We start from the raw sequence: 7,953 nt of genomic DNA, 5'->3' as shown, positions 1-7,953 counted from the left end.
CCAGATGTTCAAGCTGGATTTAGAAAAGGAAAAGGAACTAAGATCAAATTGCCAACATCCGTTGGATCAAGGAAAAAGCAAGAGAGTTCCAGAAAAACGTCTACCTCTGCTATATTGACTACGCCAAAGCCTTTGACTGTGTGGATCACAACAAACTGTGGAAAATTCTGAAAGAGATGGGAATATCAGACCACCTGACTTGCCTCTTGAGAAATCTGTATGCAGGTCAGGAAGCAACAGTTAGAAGTGGACATGAACAATACACTGGTACCAAATTGGAAAAGGAGTATGTCAACTCTGTGTATTGTCAGCCTACTTATTTAACTTCTATGCAGAGTCCATCATGAGAAATGCCAGGCTGGATGAAGCACAAGCTGGAATCAAGATTGCTGGGAGAAATATCAATAACCTCAGATATGCAGATGACACCACCCTTAGGGCAGAAAGTGAAGAACCTCTTAATGAAAGTGAAAGAGGAGAGTGAAAAAGCTTACTTAAAACTCAACATTCAATACACAAAGATCATGGCATCTGGTCCCATCACTTAATGGCAAATAGATGGGGAAACAATGGAAACCATGATAGACTTTATTTTGGGGGGCTCCAAAATCCCTGCAGATGGTGGCTGCAGCCATGAAATTAAAAGAAGTTTGCTCCTTGGAAGAAAAGCCACAACCAACCTAGATAGCCTATTAAAAAGCAGAGACATTATTTTGCCAACAAAACTCCATCTAGTCAAAGCTATGGTTTTTCCAGTAGTCATGATTGGATGTGAGAATTGAACTATAAAGAGAGCTGAGCTCTGAAGAATTGATGTTTTTGAACTGTGGTGTTGGAGATGACTCTTGAGAGCCCCTGGACTGCAGGGAGATCCAACCAGTACATCCTAAAGGAAATCAGTCATTGGAAAGACTGATACTGAAGCTGAAATGCCAATACTTTGGCCGCCTGATGTGAAGAACTGACTCCTTAGAAAAGACCCTGATGCTGGGAGGGATTGGGGGCAGGAGGAGAAGGGGATGACAGAGGATGAGACGTTTGGATGACATCAGTGACTCAGTGGACATGTGTTTGAGCAAGCTCTGGGAGTTGGTGATGGACAGGGAACCCTGCGTGCTATGCGGTCGCAAAGAGTCAGACAGGACTGAGTGACTGAACTAACTAACTAATGATTTATTTATGATTTTTACATCAATATCCATACTGCATAGCCTTTCTTATTGGTCTTCCAACTCTTCTGTGTCTTCCTTATAGTGTATTTGCCACACACCTGCTCTTGATCCTTCTAAACCAGCTCATGTGACTGAAACCACGCTCCTTCACAGAGCTCACAAAGCACCTTGTAAGCCCTTCCCACAACCTCTCAGGCCAAATCTCCTGTCCTGTTTTCATCGCTCACCTCTCTGCTTGCTGTTCCTTGAATCAGTCTCATATACCCTCGCCTCTAAGCATTTGCCTTCACTGTTCTCTCTGCCTGGAGTGCCCTCCCCAATACTTCTGCTTGGTCACTCTCTAATTTTTTAGGGCTGCTCAAATGTCACCTCATGAATCAAACCATCACTAATAATACTATATAGAATAACAGCTCCTTCGCTATTCATTTCCTCCACTTAATTTTTCTTCATAACACCTGCCGTCGCATGACATATTTTATGTTTATCCTTGTGTATTTATTTATGGTTGATTTCCTGACAACTAAAATATGAGTTTCATGAGAACAAGGATTGTATTTATTTTTTCCTGTTTGTATCCCCATATGTAAACAGGCCTGGACCATGGTAGGTGCTCAAGAAAACTGGAGATACAGTTTTATTTGATACTTACCTGTTTACCTGCATAAAGAAATAGTGTTCATTCATTCACTCAGTAAATAATTGCTCACTTACAAGGTGATGAGGCTTGTGCCAGACAACAGAGTGCCCATGCTCAGGCTTCCAGTTTCTGCGAGTGACTGAGCCCACGCTCACTAGGAGAAGGCCAGCTGCTCAGTTACTAGCCTCTGTCAAGACAAACGGTGTTCCTGAGCATTATTTTCAGGCAAGGCAGTCATTTCATAATCCTGGCTTTGTTCTAGTATTTCAGTTCTAACTCTCTGGTTCCAGAGACTTCAAGCAGGACTCCTTTTCCACTCAGGCATAAGACCAATAATTCACCCTCATTTCCCCCTTTGCCCTATCCTTCCACCACAGCCTATGCTTTGTTTTATTTTTATATCGCCTAGCATTTCGCTTCAGTTCCTGCTCACTCTAACTTGAGGTTCTTTATCTCTGGCACATGGGGATTTTATTAACAGTAGACTATTTATTCAAAACATTTTGTTAGCTTTTAACTAGTAAGTCCACGTATTGGTGACAAGAGACACAGCCTTTTGCATTGGCTACAATTTTCTTAAATGTCTGAGAAACTGCTTACAACTCTGGATATTATGAGTGATGAATAATAGTGTAAATTCATTTCTGTGGCAATGTGCCCTGAGTACTCTGGTGAAAAATGAAAATGCTAATTCTTTCTATATTGATTTTTCACTTCATTGTTCCTAAAAAATATGATTTTAAATGCCCTATTCTAAATCTTCTATAACTCTTCCGTGATTTTTTTTTGAATCATTGGTGTTTCATAGCCCTATGAGTATAAATTATCATTTCAGAGACCCCATGTCATATTCATTATATCACACTGGAATCTTAGGCTTGGGTTATTTTACTGCATCTCAAGGTGCCAGTAAAATATTCTCAAGAAAGTTTTCACCAAAGATACCTTAGTATGCTGCTGCTGCTAAGTCGCTTTGTGTCGGACGCTGTGCGACCCCATAGAAGGTAGCCCACTAGGCTCCTCTGCCCACAGAATTCTCTAGGCAAGATTACTGGAGTGGGTTGCCATTTCCTTCTCCATTACCTTACTATAGAATTTTTTAATATGAGCAAAGCTAAAAATAGAGAAGGTGGAGATGCACAGCAGAGCCACAAATCAGAGAAAGAATGTATTTATAATGGAGTGATTTTTACAAAATGCAATAAAAATTGACTAGAGGGATTGTCTCCCTGTTTCTGCCAGGACAATTCCACAGTGCCACTGTAAGAAATCCTTTCCTGAAGAGCCTACATCTCCCCATTTCATTAAACAGTTGGCTGAACGTACTCAACATTTTTAGATTAATTTAGCCATCTTTCTTTGAAAAGGAATTCTCTCCCAAAGTTTCTTATTATTATTATTTCTTTTCATTTTTTAGTTTTTCATTTTTTAGATTTTTTAATGGCTTTATATCAAGAATAATAACTATGAGGGGAATTGTCCAGGCATTTTTTCCAAGCAGCACACTACTTTGTACACAATGCTAAAACTAGCATGTTTAGATTTAACACTCACATGGCTTATGTCTACCTAATGCTAGAGTAATAAGTTAAACAAACAATGTCCCCCCTAAAACTAATTTGTGTTAATTTAAAAAATACTTGAGATTATCTTTGTCATCTGGTATAGGCAAAAAGCTGCCTAAGTGACTCAGCTTATTAGAAAGTTCTAAAGATGGTCTATACTATTCCTTACCATTTGTATGGAGGATATGTGAGAGTATTCTCTTAGCTTCAGAAGTAAAATCATGATTTGAAATATTAATGATTATTCATAATAGTAGTAATCCGGAGCAAAAAGAAATGCATTTGGGCATTCTTTGTTCAAGTTTAGTATGAGACAGGATCAAGTACTAGTTCAAAACTCAAACTCCAATGCCAGGCTGTCTTGGATTCAACCCACTTACTAGCTGTGTGACCTTAAGAGACTTACTTCATCAGTGAAAAATTTCCTTTTGATTACAATGGTGTAAGATTGTTATATGACAAAATAATTATAGCTATATATAAAATGCTTAAAACAGGGCCTGGCATATGCAAGTACAGTATAACTGTGAGCTCATTCACTCTTTTTCTCTTATCCACAAATTATAGTCATAAAAATTATGTTTCTTACAACAGTGCTAAATATATACATAAACATAGCCATGAGATCACATTTATTTTATCTTTACTCACAGTTCCTTAGAAAGTGAGTATCCTTAGGAAGTGAATATCTTTAGATTTAAATTGTATTAACCTAATAAACCCAACTCATTGGAAAAGTCCCTGATGCTGGAAGGATTGAGGGCAGAAGAAGAGGACATCAGAGGATGAGATGGCTGGATGGCATCACCAATGCAGTGGTTGTAAACTTGGGCAAAATCCTGGGAGATGGTGAGGGACAGGGAGGCCTGGTGTGCTGCATTCCATGGGGTCACAAAGAGTCAGACATGACTGGATAACTGAACAGCAGCAGTAAAAGACCAGATTGGATTCAGGCTTGTCTAATGGTGCTTTTTCTAGATTAGAGTATCAACAATCCAAATTTAAAGTGGTTATAAGAGTGGATTATTGCTACTATATATATGTATACATATACATATATTTAGTGGCCCATATATAGGCCTTCCCTGGTGGCTGAGGTGGTAAAGAATCTGCCTGCAATGCAGGAGAGGTTCAACCCTTGGGTCAGGAAGATTCCCTGGAGAATGCAGTGGTTACCCACTCCAGTATTCGTGCCTGTAAAATTCCATGGACAGAGGAGCCTGGTGGGATACAGTCCATAGGGTCACAAAGAGTCAGACATGACCGAGCAACTAACACACACATATATATTAGTCATAAAAAATAATGAAATTTTGCCATTTGTACCAATATTGATGGACCTGAAGGGTATTATGCTTAGTGAAAAAAGTTAGATAAATATAAGTACTGTATGTTATCACAATATGTAGAATCTAAAAAATGAACAAATAGATGTAACAAAAAATAAACAAATTTACAGATATAGTGAACAAATTCCTGGTTACCAGTGGGGATAGGGAAGTGGGAAGGGGTCAAATAAGGGTAAGAGATTAAGAGATACAAACTACTATGTATAGAATAGATAAGCAACAAGGATACATTATATAGTACAAGGAAAATAGAGCCACTATTTTACAATAACTTCAAATGGAATATTATCCATAAAATATGGAATGATAAAGCAGAAGGAGGACACCATAGAGGATGAAATGGTTGAATGGCATCACCGACTCAATGGACATGAGTTTGAGCAAGCTCCAGGAGCTGGTGATGGACAGGGAAGCCTGGCGTGCTGCAGTCCAAGGGGTCACAAAGAGTTAGACACAACTGAGTGACTGAACTGAACTGAACTGATGCTATACACCTGAAACTAATATAATATTGCAAATCAACTATACTTGAATAAATTTTTTTTATTTATCCAACATAAAATATGCTAAATATTTCATTTCTGTCTTTTTCAAGACAACACAGAAATATGAGTTTTCTAATTCAAAATATTTATAGAAATAAAACGTAGTCAGTATATACTCTTAATCCATTTAAGCTTGTTACTTATAATCAAGTATGTATTACATTGAGCAGATAGGTTTAATTAAATTTCTGCATAAATCTTCAAAACAGATTCTCTGGAATTTTGTTTTATACCATTGAACATTTTTTTACATATGAAAATATTTTTATACACTCCAAACTCTGAAAGTAAATATTCTTTCCTATATATTGAGGGAAGTTATTCCCCCTTTCTTCACGCACGGTATCTTTCATTTGTCCCTGTAAATACCCTCTCCACCACCCTACTCTCTGCTCTGGGAGAACATTCGTGCATGATAATGGCTCCCTTGCCCACTGGCTTCCTGATGGGTTTGGTTAATGAAGAACACTGGCATGAGATCAGAAGGAAAAAGGAGAGTGAAGTCATGGTATTTATGCCACAGGCTGGCTGATCCCTCAACCAAAAGTCACAGCTGCTGTCAGGCAGACCACACCACCAGCCTCTGTGTCTCTGGTTTTCAAGTACCATTCTCTTCCCCATGTCCTTTCTTGCATGGGTGATAATCTGGGCTCCCCATGTTGACCCCTCCCTTTGTCCCCTCTTGCCTGGGATAGTGACAGCTGTTACTAACATTGTTTTCTGCAGTATCCCTTGCAGTTTTCCCACACTCTGCCCACAATAAATACTCCCTTTATTAAACTATTGTCAAAATACAACATGAGCATGCCATTTCATCACACTCATGGAGACACTCAACTAAATTTTCCTGCCAGCACCATGTCTGATAACCTTCTCTCAAAGTCTTAGGAGAAAACCCAAAATATATGCTTAATTTTGTTCTAGAAAACAGAGCTTACTCTGCATATTTGAGTTCTGCTTATTTTTAGTGCCTCTTAATATTTCCACCTGTCTTCTGCTTAGTTGTCCCAAGGTATTCAATTCTGGGCCCTTACATTGCCTCATCCCCTTTACTCAATCAATCAGCCAGGAGCGCTTCACATCTGGAGCTTGTCTTCTGCCTCCACAGCATCTACATTTACCTATCCTAGCTCCATTTCCTTAAGTATCTGCTTTAGAGGTAAAAGCTACTGAACTGTGATGACATGATAATTGGTTGGTGAGCATATTTTCCGGAGAAGGCAATGGCACCCCACTCCAGTACTCTTGCCTGGAAAATCCCATGGATGGAGGAGCCTGGTAGGCTGGAGTCCGTGGGGTAGCACAGAGTCAGACACGACTGAAGCGACTTAGCAGCAGCAGCATATTTTCAGGTTAATGGATCTTTTCTGGAAGCAACGTCTTAATTCAAGAAATTGTAGGCAGAGAACAAGATGGTGGAGGAGTTAGTGGACATAAAGTACTTCTCACTCCACAGATACATGAGGAATACACCTTCAGATATAGAGGTGCATGCAGAACACCAGCTGAGAGTGGACAGGAGTACCTGACCAGCGGAAAAGACTATACAGACCCACCCAAAATGCGGTAGGATGAAGGAACTAGGGAGAAAAATGCTCCATTAAAAACTAACTCCAGAGAGTTAGTAGGACTGGACCTGCCCTCAGTGGGTGGGGGAACTGAAGCAGGGGTCCAATCCCCACAGCGGGGCAACTGTCTGAGTAGGAGGAGAAACATTTAAGGCTGCGAGTGAAACAGCTGATCTGTGGCAGCCTAAATGGAACGAGAATCAGACAGTCCTTGCCACAGCCATACATACCCTGGACAGGGATGCAGCTCCCCTGGAAGACGCAGCAGCTGGGAGCCGGAGTTTAGGAACTGTGGAGCAATCCCAGGGCGAGGGCTGCTGTTGACTGCAGAGAGACAGATCAAGGGGATGTGATGGAGGAGACTGTGGTGGGAAATGCCAGTGGAGGAAAGCCAGGCAGTGATGGAAACAAGGCAATACTGCTGAGTCACCTATAGGGGGTGGAGCCATCACCATAGCCTCTCTCTCATGCCAGCATTGGCAGCTGAACAACAGAGAGGCTGGCCCATCAAATGCCTGACGCATTGAACTACAGAGCAGGACCACCCAGGGTGCTCCTTTAAGTGACCGATGCGCCGAACTACAGAGTAGGACCCCACCCAGGGGGGCCCCTTTATGTGCCTGATGCACCAAACAACAGAGAAGGACCCCAGGCAAGGGAGCCTGAACAGGCAGAGCTGTGGAGAAAGACAGGCCAAAGAGGGCTTCTGATCGCCAGTTACAAGAGGCTCAAAAAAAGACTCTGATGGGGCTATAACTCCTGCACTGGAGGCAGTCCAGGTCCCTGCACACTTGGCACCGCCAGGGTCCCTGCAAGCCAAGCAGATGCGCCACTTTCATGCTGAACTCTCACTGAGGCAGAGCTGCCACAGACAAGAAAAAGTCTTGCATTTATGTGCACAGGGTCGCTTCAGTTGTGTCCAACTCTTTGCGATCCTGTAGGCTGTGGCCTGCCAGGTTTCTCTGTCAGGGAGCGGGGTTCTCCAGGCAAGAATACTGGAGCATATTGTCCAGTACTGGTTGCCATAGCCTTCTAGAACACTTTATTTCCTGCTGCCCTAGCCAGTAACTCCTCTGGGTACCTGGTGCTGCCAAAACGTCCCCCTGCAACCCAA

This window comes from Capricornis sumatraensis, chromosome 3, assembly GCF_032405125.1.
Source record: "Capricornis sumatraensis isolate serow.1 chromosome 3, serow.2, whole genome shotgun sequence".
In the NCBI taxonomy this organism is placed as follows: domain Eukaryota; kingdom Metazoa; phylum Chordata; class Mammalia; order Artiodactyla; family Bovidae; genus Capricornis; species Capricornis sumatraensis.
This window is presented reverse-complemented; position numbering follows the sequence as displayed.